This window comes from Lissotriton vulgaris, chromosome 11 (genome assembly GCF_964263255.1).
Source record: "Lissotriton vulgaris chromosome 11, aLisVul1.2, whole genome shotgun sequence".
NCBI classification, from domain to species: domain Eukaryota; kingdom Metazoa; phylum Chordata; class Amphibia; order Caudata; family Salamandridae; genus Lissotriton; species Lissotriton vulgaris.
This window is the reverse complement of record NC_141699.1, coordinates 599,330,188-599,344,044: the sequence shown is the minus strand read 5'-3', so window position 1 is coordinate 599,344,044 and position 13,857 is coordinate 599,330,188. Positions and strand designations below refer to the sequence as shown.

Here is a 13,857-nt window from a genome sequence, read left to right as displayed (position 1 = left end):
CAATGAGACACTGTAGCTAGCTAGGTAAGGGGATTTCTGATACTAAGGTGAGTTTTGGGTCACCCTAACTCACCCAGGTTCTAGATCTCTGTGCACAGTTCTGTGGGAGAACGGAAACCCTGCAACAAACCTTAGTATACCACCAACCAAAAGCCTCTGTCTCAGCCCTCGACACACTTATCACTGTGCTTACCCCTTTCTACCTACAATATTCCAACTTTTTGGTCCTTGGTGATTTCAACCTCCATATGGACGACCCTAACTGTAGATCATCAGAGCATTTTAGAGAGGCCATGGGCAACTGTAACCATCCCTAGTTGGTAACTGAGGCAGAGCCAGTCACTCTCTGGATCTGATATTTTCTGACAAACCCAGACAGTCGATTCGCCTCTATTCCACAAATTTGACAGACCACTGCCCAGAGTCCATTTATGTTTCATTCTCTGCTACCCACCCGGGCCATACCAGGCCCAAGAATATCCGCAGACCCTCAAGGAACATTCTAGAGTCCAGCCAATCACATATGTTCTCTCAAATTGAGATAATCACCTCAGGAGAAATAGAGGATGCAATCAATGCTTTCATCGCCTTCCTACTACTAGAATTTGGTATTTTGTTCCCCCCAAAACCTTTTCTAGTCAACGTACCTCCCCATTCGCAACTGGTCTTCAGGTAGCAAAACTCAAATGTTATGTTATGTTATGTTAATAACTTTTATTAGGCGCACAGCTGCCCCAGCAAAGGGGCGTCCTGGCGCCTGATCAAGTGCCACAATACAACAAATCGATGCTGGAAAAGAGAAGGAATCAATCAGCAGTAGGGAACAGATAAGTTTTTATGGCGCGTCTGAAAAGAGTCAGGCTGTTCAGGGCACGAATATGGACAGGGAGAGAGTTCCACAATCCTGCCGCTAGAACTTGAAAGGAACGACCTCCCATCCTACTCAGTCTGAACCTGGTCTTAACCGCCAGATGAAGAGATTCCGACCTGAGAGCCCGCGTAGGAACATAGGGGGAGACAAGATTCGCAAGAGCTGGAGGAGAGGAAAGTTTCAAGATCTTAAATGTCAGACAAAGAGCCTTAAATTGAATTCTCTGTCTGACCGGCAGCCAGTGAAGAGAGGTCAAGACTGCAGAGACAGAGCATCGTCTAGGAAGGCCAACAATGGCCCGCGCTGCGGCATTCTGCACCCTTTGCAGCCTAGTAGCCTCCGCCTGATTCACTCCGAGCAGCAGCGCACTCCCATAGTCCAGCCGGGAAAGAATGGAGGCTTGGACCACCAGTTGCCGAGTAGGGGGGCCGAAGAATTTGAGGACTGGTCTCAGTCCTCGCAGAATACCATAACAGGTAGCTGCAATCTTCTTTGTGTGGCTGGTAAAGGAGAGTGTAGGATCCAGCCAGACCCCCAAGTTCTTAACTTCGGCAGCTGGGATGGGAGTCACCCCCAATTCTGAAGGCCACCACTGGTCTCCCCAAAGTTCCGCCTGCTTCCCTAGGATCACGACCTCGGTTTTTTTGGCATTTAACTGTAAGCAGTTAGTGCGCATCCAGTTTGCCACGGCTATGAGTCCTGCGCGGAATCTGGGAGCATTCACCTCAGGGTCACCACTGAGTGTCACCGCCAGCTGCGTGTCGTCGGCATACGATGTCATGGTTAAGCCACATTGTCTGACGACTGCAGCCAGCGGTTTCACATATAAGTTGAACAAAGTGGGGCTCAACGCAGAGCCCAGAGGGACTCCCAGCCCCGATGGATGGAAGGAGGATTGACCAGGTGGAATAGCCACTTTAAAAAAACGGTCTGAAAGGAAAGAGCGAAACCATTGGAGAGCCGTCCCCTCAATTCCCACTTCCTCCAGACGCCGCATCAAAATGTCATGAGACACTGTGTCAAACGCGGCGCTCAAATCTAACAAGAGGAGCGCCGCTGTCTGCCCCGCATCCAGCACCGTACGCAAGTGCTCAGTCATAAAGAGCAGTGCAGTTTCGGTGCTGTGTTGTGCACGAAAACCATTCTGGCTCTCGTCTAGAATATTATTTCGAGAGAGGTGGGCAGACAAGAGTTCACGTGTGCCTCAGTGACCTTGGCGGTCCAGGGTAGGAGGGAGATGGGACGATAGTTCTCAGGTAACAGGGGATCTAGATTAGGCTTCTTCAAAATGGGGCTGACCACTGCCTGCTTCCAGGAGGAAGGGACCACGCCCTCAGTGAGTGAAAGATTAATCAAATCCAATATAGGCTCACGACCAAGGGGCGGGAGAAGTGTAAATAGCTATGGCTTCAGCGGATCTAAAGGAGAGCCAGATTTAATTTTGAGGCTCAGAGTGTCAAAAGCCTCGGCAGACCTAATAGGCAAGGAGGACAGAGTTTCGTGGACCGTAACCATCACACCGATAGGCTCAACCCCGGGCACAGATGGCATAAATCCTCGGTAGATTGCCTGCACCTTCTCCACGAAAAAGGATGCCAAACTTTCACAGTGAGAGTCCATGCAGATTTCTAGCGAGGTGGCCCGTTTCCCCACCAGGTCTTTCAGAACCTTAAAAATTAATTTAGATGGGTTAGAGCTGCTCAGAAACTCAGAAGCATAGTATGCAGCCCGGGTTCGGCAGATTGCCCTGTGGTAGATCTTAAGCTGGGCAAAATACAGAGATTTTAAAGTGGGATCAAAGGATTTCCTCCAGGCCCTCTCAGCTTGCCGGCACGTTCTCTTGAGCTCGGCAAGAGTATCATTATACCATGGGCTGCGCGTTTTGGCGTGACATTTCGACCAGCGCATTGGTATAAGAGAATCAAGGGCGGTTAGGACCCAGTTACAGAACTGCTCATATCCTTGTTCCACATTCAGCAGATTGCCCAGGGGCTGCGCCTCCAGAATCTTAACAAACTCCTCCAGCTTGAGCTTACGCCAATTTCTTTTAAGGATCAGTCTGTCCACAGGTTTAAATTGTGGGTCATCTAAAGGGCAGGAAACTTTAACCAACAGATGATCAGTCCAACCTACCACCATCGGGTCAGATACCCTAGCCCGAACCAGTGTGGTAAAGAAGGGGTCAAGGATGTGACCTCCTATGTGGGTAGGGGAGGTAACTAGTTGGTTCAATTGCATGGCTTCAAGGTCCGCTAACAAAGAACTGATGGGTGAGGATGGCGTCTGATCAAGATGTATATTAAGGTCACCTACGATGTTAGAGTTAGCACATCTAGGAGCTAAAGAGCTGACCACGTCAGCAAGAGCGGCCTTAAAGACAGTATCGTTCCCTGGTGGGCAGTAGATAAGCAGGCCGTTAAGAGTGAACTGATGACTGAAGGTGACCTTAAAAGAAGTGCTCTCGCACATCGGTAGATCAAGAGCTTTCCAATCAACCGGAAAGCAAGATTTTGTCGCCATGGCTATGCCACCTCCCCTAGACGTGCGGTTCAGAGTAAACACTGTATATGTGGAAGGAAATGCCAGATTGATTATAGCAGTGTCAGCGTCCTGCAGCCAAGTCTCAGTGAGAAAGATAAGGTCAGGAGAGTCCTTATCGATCATGTCCCGTAGGGACTGATGGTGCTTGACCAATGATCTCACGTTCAGGCTCCATATGCTGAGTACACGCTCAGCAGTGTTAGTACGAGTACTTAGGGCAATCCTTTCAACAGAGCGCACCCCAGTGGGGGTGTCAAGAGAAAGACTGCCACAGGCACAGTCATAAGGCCCCGAAAGTGGGAACACCGAATCATGAGCACACACCGAAAGCCCGTCTCTAATAGAAAGGAGGAATGGAAGTGGCATAGGAACTATGACATTATGGACAAGTGGGCTTATAGCATTTCCCTCTAACAGTTCTGGTGAAATATTTAAAAAGCCAAAGTTGCTTTCTTTTCTTCACAAAACACAGCTGCATATAGCAACCCCAGAACGGTCTTCAAAATTGTTAAAACGTTTTTGCACCCAGAAGTATGTGGAACAGAATAAGGGTTGTCATCCCGCTCAGTCGGACTTACGCACTGGCTTGAGTACAGAACTAGCCCTTCTCTGAGTCACCAAGTATATCAAAGGCACCCTTGAATCTGGGCAGAAGGTGGCAGTCATACTACAAGACCTTCCGCCTCACTCGATCCTCCTTCAAAGGCTGGAACATGTGGGTATCATGGGCCAGGCTCTGAAGTGGCTCTGTTCCTTTCAAGCTGATAGACATCAGGCAGTCTTTCTCTCAGCCTTTACCTCCCAGTCAAGGTCTATTAGCTGTGGTCTCCCTCAGGGGTCATCATTAAGCCCAACTCTCTTCAATATCTATCTGGCCCCTCTAGCCTTAGTTGCGCAAAGCTGGGGTATGAACATCATCTCCTACGCAACTAATGCTATTCTTCCACAATGCTGACGACTTGGTAACTGGAGACTTTCAGGGCTGTCTTAAGTCCATTGCTCAATGGATGCATAACAGCTGTCTTCAACTAAATTCCGAAAATTTTGATGTTCGGTTCTTCTTTTCCCCTCGACAACTTGCGCCTCTGGCCTGCTGACTTAGGACCGGCCCCCACCCCTCCCCAGTTGTCAGGATCCTGGGAGTCATGATGGGCACAGCACCCTCCTTCAAACCACACGGCAGCTACCTGTTTTGATCTGTTAAAATCCTAGAGACAACTTTGAAAATACTTGCCCCTTGACACGTAAGGGGATTCATGCACTTGTCACCTCCTGTTTGAATTAGGCAAATATACTCTATCTAGGTGCCCCACAGAATCTGCTGTCTCAACTGCAGCATGTTAAGAATGTGGCAGCCAGACTTATTCTGTATATCCCCAACCGCCATGGACAGATAGTGGCTAGGATTAAGTCCATTGTCACATGTGTTAATGGAATGCCATTCACAATCGGTGTCTACTTCCCGTGATACCTCATGGAGTCTCTGTCCATCTTAAAATTTACCTGAAAATACATTATGCTGAATGACACCACATGGTTAACTTGATTATACAAGACTTCTTTTCTTTTTCTACCTTTAAATTTAACTCAAGTAATCTGAGATATGTCAATAAACAGCTTGATTACTCAGTTAAAGACACTCAACAGACTCAGTACCATAATTAAATGTTCCATTATTGGAAATAGTGATGCAGTCTTGGACTCATGGAGCATAAGTTTCATTGTGATTCATGGGGACCTTGCTTGGCAATCAAGGTACTTTGTTGCTGTGCCCATGACCTTGAGATTATTTTTACCTTGCAGCCCACTTTGGATAGGAAGCTGAACACAAAGAAGTATTCTCAGAATTTAACTCAAGTGTAAAATGAAGTTAGTAGTTGTAGTTTGATTCTGAGACCCACTGAAGGAGGTGAAAACTGTTGAACATTCGACTTTAAAAGTCTCCTTATACCACAGAGCATGTATTCACAAAACTGAAGGTGGCTCATTTGCCAGCAAAGAGTGAGAGTTATGTCATAGTGTTGAATATCATAAGTATTCAGATACATTATTTATGTCTAATTTCAGGAATATCAGCATTTTTATCAACATAGAAAGATGAAGAAATTAAGGTATTCTGTGAGCAAAGCATTTAAAAAAAAGTGGTAGATGCCTCAATACATGAGCAGGCACTAAGGACATTTATTTTGTCTTTAGATATCCACTTATCTGTACTTCAGGGCTCAGCAGAGTGCCAAGTCAAAGTAGAGATATACAGTTTGTCTCTTTAACCCATTCCTCTTTCTCGGGTCTATGGTTTAACAACATACTGCTCCTGCTACTCTATGAGATTGACTGTGGCTATGGAGAAGTGTGGCAATATTCCTCATTGAGTTTGAAATTGCCGAAGTCATTGAAAATGTATTTTGTGTTCCATTTTCTTTCTTGAAACCCTGTTCTGAACAAGCATGTTGTGCTCCTAATCCTTTGCTGTTTCAGGAGAATGCTGAACAAGTATTTGAGGTCCATAATTTTCAAGATGCAGACATCATTAGAAAACAGTTGCAATATTTGGTTAATTGTAAGGGTTTCATCCCTGATGAGCAAGTCCCGTGAACAAGAAGCGAAGGCTTTGAAACGTGTTGTGCAATAAATAGCTGCATTAAAAAAACAACAAACAAGAACAGAATGAGCCCTGGCTGCCTCTCTTTGTTGATGTTGACAATGTGGATGGGCTGAAGATTGTGGTAATTAATAAAAGGGTTAGCACCCCCCTGAGGGCTCGAAATCCGAAGTGGCAAGTTAAATGGCTAAATTGTTTGTAAATATATATACACACAAATGAATATAATGAAGCGCACACTCAGGAGATGCCTGATGCAGTGCAGGTTTAATAACCATTCGTTACGCGTTTCGACAGCGAGGCTGTGTGACCCTACATCAGGGACACCGGAGATTTTACTGAAGAAGATCCACAACATCAAATGGAAAGACCAGTTTGTACTTATGACTCCGGACATCAGCACATTATACAGCAGCATCAAACATGTTGAGCACATTACCTGGGGAAAAGACCTATGCCTTTGCATCAGCATACAAACATGTTACTCCAAATGACTGAGTGGTGTCTTGAGAACAACATTTTCATCTTTGATCAATTGTCGTATAAACAGCTGCAAGGCACTGCCATGGGCACCTTCTTTGCCCCCAGCTATGCAAATTTACATATTGGCTGGTGGGAGGAGCAGGTGCTCATGACTAAACACGCCAAAGAAATGCATGACAATGTTGTGTTGTACGTAAGATACATTGACGATCTATTTATTGTGAGGAAGGGATCCCAAGAATCAGAGCAAGAATTTGCGGTAGAGCTTCATGAAAATAATTTTGAACCTGTCTTTCACATGCACCTTGAGTAAGACTTTTGTATATTTTCTTGATTCAGAACTGTTTGTGCAAAATAATCAGCTGCATTCCAGTACATACAGGAAGCCAACGTTGGACAACTAAATTTGACACTTTAGTAGCTTCCACCCTACTAAGCTTAAAGAAAGTATCCACGTAATTGCAGTACTGCTGAAAGTTTAAGCGATGCCATGGATGATTTATTTACTAGACTAAGATCCTGAGGGTATAGCCAGGCAACACTTGACAAAGCTCATACCAAAATGTCGATAACTTCTTTACAAGAACTGGCACATTATTAGAAGTGACCCAGTCATTGGACCCACCGTAGCAAGAGTTCCTCCCATCTCATTTAGGAGAGCTAATTCAATGCGCAGCGAGCTAGTCCGCAATGCACCTAAAGCAAAGAAAGGGATTGATTGGCTGAAGTCACAGCGAGGCTTCCAAAAGTGTTTAAAATGCAAGGCCTTCCACCATGGTGTGAACACTAAACAAGTGCTAACCCCACTTAGAAAAGCACCCTTTGTAATCTGTGGCAGCTTCACATGCAAAAGTGACTTTGTAGTATACGTCTTGCAGTGCACCTCCAAGAAAAAGAATGTAGGTAGCACAATTCATCCCGTTCACGTAAGAAACTTGCAACACTTACGGGCAATTGCCAGTGATGATCCCAGTTATCCTGTTGCTAGGCACATCAACTCCTGCTATGGTGGTAAAGCAACTGATTTAAGTTACTTTGTCATAGACTCCGTCCCCAAGAACCCTAGTGGAGGTAACAGACAACTGGCACTTAGGAGGCTCAAATCAAGGTACATTCTGCTGCTTAAAACTAAGATCCCAAATGGGATGAAGTGTTGTCTGTGCATCTGTAAATTTGCTGACATAGATTGGCTCTGTCTCACTTTCTCAAGAATTTTTCTGTCACGTTTTCAGATTTTTCTGTCTCGCTTTCTCATTCTTTCTCTGAAAACCACTCTGAGTAGAGTAATTTATGCACACATTTTTTTGTTTAGCTACACACAACATTTTTGTTTTCCACAAGTAATTTTTCAGAGGCTTGCCGCTATACTCTCTTGCTTCTGTGTACTGCTTCCAACAGTGGACTTATGTGGTAGACTATTAGCCCACTTGGGCTGCACCCCAGAGCCAGCGCCTCACGTGTCAAACGTAGAATTTCCTTCATCCCGCACTTTATACCATTTACAGTGTGTGTACAATGTGGACATCCCTAAGTCTATGCTAATATTGGTGAGGCCACTTCCAGTAATTATGGACCTTTTTTACATTGTTACGGTTTACATTGATGGACCATTCGAGGAGCCGTGTGCCTGCAGCTCCTGGAAGACACACATCACATGCACTGTAAGCATCATGATAGCACATGTTTGTAGTTGGATGACTGGCTATACACAACATCTTTAGCTACCACATTTAGCACACTTACTAGCCTCGGTCCCTCCGTTGTGGTTCTACACATTTGCCGACTCTAGCATAGGCTTTACATAGTCAAGAGTCCGTGCAGAACAAGAACAGACTTATAGTAAGTCTGTCCTTTCTTTGTTCCTTTTCTATTCTTTACCTTGAAATCTCAGTTTTAATTTACTACTTTCACACAGTTACATGTTTTTGTTACGACATGCACTGAGAGTATATCAGTATATGTTATGTTATTATTTGTCGCATAGGTTGTGAAACTATGTACTTGATTTTAACTTTTATGTCCATTGTTACAGTGGTTGCTGTGACAACCACGAGTGTGGTGATTATGCATTTAAAGATCACTGTGAAATGGCGCCCTTTACTGCGAACAAGGCGGCTTGCCGCCGAAACGTGTCAAGGTTTGTTTGTTGTGACAACATTAAAACTACAGTGTCATACTTCCACGGAGTTAGTGCCTGGCATTTGTTATCGATTGCTTAGGATTCTTCATATATATATATATATATATATATATATATATATATATATATATATATATATATATATATATATATATATATAGTGTATTAAACACACAAAGAATATAATGAAGCACACACTCAGGAGACGCCTGCTGCAGTTTAATAATTAGTCGTTACGCGTTTTGACAGCGAGGCTGTGTGATCAAGACAGCCTCGCTGTCGAAACTCGTAACAACTGGTTGTTAAATCTGCACTGCAGCAACATCTCCTGAGTGTGCACTTCATTATATTGTTTTGTGTGGTAATACGTCCAGTTTGTTCTGCCAGCTTCGCGCACTACCTGACTACGGGCCTGGACGTATTGCCACACAAATGAACAAAAATGAAGCGCACACTCAGGATTATATATATATATAAAATTTATTTTTATCTTGGTTTCTTTCAGGGTCACAAAATTCCCTCAATTCAGCTTACTACATGCATCCCAATAAAATATTATCCAGTTCACTATCAATACAATCTTCAAAATATAAAGTGCAAGTGCAACCAGGTTAAAGTGTAAATTGTCATGGGTAACTTTTAAAATTGCAGAATGTCGAATAAATCAATTCCAATATTATAATTTTTTCTTAGAGAAAACTAATGAACAATTTAAAAGTGTCAGGTCATGGGCGTAAATTCAGCAAAATGACTGGGTTAGCTTGCGGAAGTGACATCACATACCCTTTGACTCCGAGATGATATCTCAGGAAGTGACATCAAAAGACCTTTAACTTAGTGACATCGAGCAACATTTTACCTGTAGCAATTACAGGAAGTTAGGCATCTGACCTTAGGCTAATTGCATCACACAAAGGTTTGGGAAATCTCAAGCAGGTACAAAATAAATCATCTGTTAGCAAACATACGTCATTCAAATCCCATCGAAAATATTCCCACATATATTGGCAGTATCAGAGAGTATTTTGAGATGTTGGATTGAGATGATGCAGCATCGGTTAAAAAATTTTTAAATAGTGTACAACAGAGGAAAATATGCTGGCCCAGTTGAAATGACCCACTATCACATAGTTCCTCGCTCTCTTTCATTTTGCTGCCTTTTATTTATCACCCCATTGATGCAACTCAAACATGTTCTGAAGGTTTAATACTTTACAAGCCATCTCCAAAATATGTGAAGGCTTGTCAGCATAAACCAGTGTCAATAAGCAGCTGTGCCCTGTTGCTTTAGTTTAGGAAGGTTAAGTATCAGTTGAAGCCTACTTCATTTGTAGCTCCAAGAATAGTATTTCCAATTCCCATATATAATCAAGTCAGTAAATTGGAGCAACAGCAATCAGCAACAGCAATCAGTTGAGACAGTATGGCAAAAATATGTCAGATTGGCCATTACGACTGACAAATGGACATCTACTTTTAAAATGAAACTGTAATGTCTGTACTAGCCACATACAAGTGAGAAAAAAGAAACATGAGCACAATTCAATCGGCTAAAGTTTCATAAACTCACCCATCTTCGCTTCTTACAAGAGCCAGTCTTTTCAAATGTCTTACATACAAGCTTGATGCTCCAGTACCTTGTAAGTGGAAAGTAATAGCAAACTGGCTTAATGAAAACAAACAGAACAGGTCTGAAGGGTGCCTAGCAACAGATCTCACGTGCGTGACTCCTAAAAAAAATTATGCCTTACAGCTGTGCATAAAAGTTGACTTGCTTGGGTATTTGAAATACAACTTTATTTTGGTGTCAACAATAAGGAACGGGAACGACAGTAACAGGGTTCACCATTGAATGTGATGTGACTGCAGCCAGGCGCGCAACGCCCATTGGACTCAAAGGGCTTCAGCCCTCCCCCCCCCCCCCCCCCCCGTTGTGTGTGTCAGCCTGGGATGAGACATCTTCCCGGGCACACACACAGTACTCATGTGCTTCACAGGTCTTCTAAAGACCTTTTGCTTGTTAATGAGGCTTGAATGTCCCCCCCCCCGCTAAGAGCCCCTGCAGCTCCACTCTGCCTTTTGCTTGAAGAATTAGCCCTCCCCCGAAATTTTTTCTTAGTCCCCCCCGAAATTTGACTCTAGTTGCGCCTCTGATTGTAGCAGTCTTTAAAATAGATGTGAAACATGAGGGATAAAGTAATTGCAGACCAAGACAGCTAAATATTAGAGACTGAGTGCATCAAGGTCCAGCACTTTCTTTCTGTTGGAAAATACCCATAGTCCCGGAGAATGGGGCGAATGGGGCTGTAGTCCACTTCCTGAACTTTCGACCTACTTAACCTCTGTGTTGGTAAACCTGTATAAGAAAATGGAGTGAATATACCCTTTGAATTATTAGAAAGGCTCGTAGTTGTTGCTTCTTTGAAGTTTTAGATTTTATTTTGTGGTTGTATATCTTTATTTCCACCATACACTTTTTCATCAGGTAAAATATACACGTATATTGTTGGTATGCTGTGGGCAGCCAACACGTATTTTGTCCCCTAAACCGCTTGACAGCCTGGGGCTTTATCTCGGCTCATTTAGTTAAGGATTATATTTCTCCAAGTGCTATTCTTCACATTCAAAAGATTCAGTTAAGTTCTTATAATTCATGAAAAATTCAGTCCAGGGAGGAGTTGTGGAATGAATCCTCCTGGGACTGAAATGTATCAAGAATTATAAGGACTTAATTGAATCTTATGGATCTGAAGAAAAGCACTTGCAGAAATATAATCCTTATCTAAATGAGCCTTGAAAAAGCCCCAGGCTATCGAGATGTTTAGGGGGCAAAACACGTGTCGGCTGCCCAAGGCATACTGACAAAATACATGTATAACTACCTGATAAAAAAGTGTACAATGGAGAAAAATTGATACAAGCACAAAATAAAATGAAAAACTTCAAAGAGACAACAACAACTCTGAGTCTTTCTTATAATTCAAATGGTGTCCGGGTCTGACAGGTGCCTACCTGGATGCAGCATGGTGGGGCTACTTCTCCCAGAAGGCCATCCTTCTGGGAGGTACTGGAAGTGCCATATAATCACGCGAGACACTGGGTGCCTCGCACGTGATTCTGGTTAGTTGGGAGGAAATGGTATTGGCGAACGCCCTGTCCCCGCGGAGCCACTGGAGTTCTCTGCTTTTACCCTTTGTAACACCGCGGCTGCTGTGTTACGTTCTGTGCTCTGGTTGCGTTCTGCTCGGCCGAGCAGAACGCCTAGTTTGTTTCCTTTCTCGTTGTTGTTCTCGGAGGCGGCAGGGAGACGCTGGATTTCCCCCTCCTGGCCCGTCCCTGGAAACGCTCAAGGTTTCTCTTGGTTTTGTTTGTTGTTCGACCGGGAGCCACTGGATTACCCCCTCCAGTGTCTGAACGACGTCTTATGCGGAATTCTACTCAGCGGAGTAGATCAGTCGATTGGCCTTTCTGTTAGGTTCGATTCTTGGCAGATTACTGCTCACTCCTGTTAGAGTAAGCTTCGGAGCTGGACCTGGGAATACGCATTCCCCCTGGAGAGATTGCTGCCTGTGGGGTAAGAGTGTATCTTCCCATGAGGAGTTGAATTCCTCAGATCTGTTTATCTTTTGAATTTGCCTTTCTGGAGCTGACTTGTCCTTACAGGGGAGACAGTGCCTGCAGTGATTTTTTTTTGGATTGCCAGCTATATATATCTTTTCTTACGTTTACAAACTAAAAACCTTCATGTTTGTTCGATTGATTTAATCCCTGGTGGCTGGTGCTTGAGAAGGTCTCTCTTTGGTTCTATGGGTGGAGAATGGCTGGTATGTATGCTTTTGGCTTAAGAGTGTTTTATGCTTGTTGAGAAAGAGAACGAGGTATTTAAAGGTGTGTTCTTTGACCCATAGGGAAGTCCTACCTGATGGTGAGAGAGAACATCTCATCAAGCGAAAAGGAAGGAAAGGGTTCAGCTCCTAAGAGATTATCAGATATTGTTAAGCATCAAGCGAGATTATTCAGAGAGTAGGGAGGAGAGTTCATGTATTAATGTGTGGTCTTTCGTTACAGGTATCCCTCTTTCACTGCTGTTTCCCACCCTTTCCTATCCCTCGCCTGCTTACTTCCGTACTCTGTATAAGCATAGTCAGCCAGAGTGCGGGGAAAGCTGGAGGCGGAACCCTATGAGCATCATCCTGATCCTGAGGAGCCTGCGGACCGTGATAAATGGTAGATACACACAAACAGCTAAATTTGCAGATCCAAAATATGAGGGAATTCATTTTCACTACAATATGCACTCCAAAGCCCATTCATCTCCTTCGCATCTCAGAGATTTAGGCACATGTTCTGCGCATCTAGATAATAAAGTGGCAAGCACACAGCACCATCGACATCACAGGACAGTTGCCTATAAAACTAGACTTCTGACGCTGGGCTCCAGCTTCGCTCTTTCACAGATAAAAATCCTCATCTGACAATGCAGTTCTTTGGGCAATCTGTAAATCTTGCTGATATTGTGCTGCCAATGTTGGGTCCATAGCACCTTCAGGTGGTGCAAAAGCAGGCATTGCTACCAACTGAAAATTCAAATCGCCGATTAGCTTTCTTGCAAGCCAAAGGGAGGGCTTCTCAAAGTTGTAATTACTTTATGCAGAATTATCGTAGTACTGGAGGTTCTCCTTCCTGTGGAAGACTATGGACTTTGCCTTCACTTACCAATCCATAATATCCATTTTATTGCCACACAACACAATGGGGATGTGTTGACACACTCGTATCAAGTCTTTAATGCCAATTGGGAACATGTTTGTATGTGACTCTTCATGTGACGTTAAATATGATAAAATGCACACTGAGCTTAAATGTAATAGCCTTTTCAAAGGCCGCCAACATTCTCCTCCCCAACAGTGTCCCAAACGTTGAATTTGGTAGGACTTCTGTTTGTATGAAAAACCAGAGGGTGGAACACCAAGTGGGGCAACATATCATTTTTCAAATTAGCCAGACAAGTGGAGCTTCAGGAATGTGGTCTTGCCAGTGCCACCATCCCCAACTAAAACGAGCTTGAAATGCACCTGGGGGTCTTCCTGAGAAGCCATGGTGTGCAGGAATTTTCCAGAAGAGTCTTAACCCATAATATTGCTTCCTCCCAGCCCCTGTGTCACTCAACCCCTTCTCTTCCCCACTTTCTTCCTCTGTCACAACTGCACAGCTTTCTGA

General features: G+C 44.0%; 1 protein-coding gene and 1 pseudogene across 2 annotated transcripts in view; both read right to left on the bottom strand.

Annotated features, from left to right (window-relative positions):
* LOC147683208 (uncharacterized) overlaps positions 1-13,857 on the bottom strand; it is a 275,070-nt gene that overhangs the window by 136,397 nt on the left and 124,816 nt on the right. The window lies entirely within an intron of this gene.
* On the bottom strand, positions 13,089-13,757 carry LOC147683209 (GTP-binding nuclear protein Ran-like; annotated as a pseudogene).